The sequence below is a fragment of the Schistocerca cancellata genome, chromosome 5, assembly GCF_023864275.1.
Source record: "Schistocerca cancellata isolate TAMUIC-IGC-003103 chromosome 5, iqSchCanc2.1, whole genome shotgun sequence".
Classification (NCBI taxonomy): Eukaryota; Metazoa; Arthropoda; class Insecta; order Orthoptera; family Acrididae; genus Schistocerca; species Schistocerca cancellata.
This window is the reverse complement of record NC_064630.1, coordinates 646,321,257-646,322,726: the sequence shown is the minus strand read 5'-3', so window position 1 is coordinate 646,322,726 and position 1,470 is coordinate 646,321,257.

Genomic DNA, 1,470 nt, shown 5'->3' with positions numbered 1-1,470 from the left:
TACAAACTGAGTAGTCCATGCGCAAGATAGGCAACACCAAGGAGAGTGTGAGCTCAGGAGAGCCGTGGTCCCGTGGTTAGCATGAGCAGCTGCGAAACGAGAGGTCCTTGGTTCAAGTCTTCCCTCGAGTGAAAAGTTTAATTTTTTATTTTCATACAATTATTATCTGTCCGTCCGTCCGTCCGATGCGAGGTAACTGCGCCGTAGTATGGGGACGCTACACTTAAACATCGAAACACACGACGACAGTCGCCTACAGCGCACGGAAGAGAGAGTATTCCTGCTAACGAGGCTCCCTGGCTGGCAGTTGACTGTTCGCTACTTTGGACGAGAGTGCATTAAATACGTGAGATGTATTCCGTGGGAAATATGAATCCACCAAATATAGCTCGCGACTTCAATAACAAGGTCAATGAATATTTTCCGAACTGTAAGGAATCGGAAAGTTCCTTAAGGGATCGAACCATTGTCGAACATTTGTATGATTATGTGAACAGAGACGTCAATGAACGAAAGGACAGATCATAACTATGCGAAAATAAAGAAAGTAAACTTTTCACTCGAGGGAAGACTTGAACCAAGGACCTCTCATTCCGCAGCTGCTCACGCTACCACGGGACCACGGCACCCCTGAGCTCATACTATCCTTGATGTTACCTATCTTGCGCGTGGACTACTCAGGTTATATATTTTCTTATTATTTTCATAGTTCTACATAACTTCTTCCTGTTTTCTCGATTGATCTGTGTTCAGTTTTTCAAGGCCTATCCAATGTAACAACTTGTAACTAAATCTGAGGGGAGTGCGATGGGGAGGTTCCCTTGTTAGGACTGAAAAGATGTCGCTAGAGGGCTTCCCTGCGTCCAAAGAACGTCGTACAGTCGACGATGATAGTGTCACAATATCAGATATGGCCGCTTACAAAAGTAAGAACAGCAATCAACTACAAGGAACGACCCCACAACGTAACGCTGTAGGAGTTGCGGGCACAGGGCGTAACGTATTGGCCACGTTGATAGAGACGCCACAATTCCTCTTGCAGGGCTAACACCACGCGACGTTTATTATATGGTGCCACACACGCAGACCTCACGCTCCTATTCGAAGAACAATTACTTTAATCACGGGTTCACTTTTAACGGTGCGTGCCCGAGTGATTAACGCGACTGTGGTTACGTCCTCACAGAGAATTATGTCCTTACAAAGAGTTACTGAGAGCAGGTTTCGTATCGGAGCCTTCTGCGTGTGGGTGGCTTAAAAACAGCCAGTGAAATTTCTTTGTAGTGTCGACCAAAGCGATATAGCGACCAGTTACAGGAAATAATTCATCAGTCGGCAGATGTAGTAATGAAGCAAGTAATTTGCTCGCGTTATAACTGAGCAACTGTTCGTTTGAAAGCGAGCAAAGGACGTTATTAAGGTAAATGTATTAGCTGGCAGTGGAGCGGTAAATATTGCCTCTCAGACTGA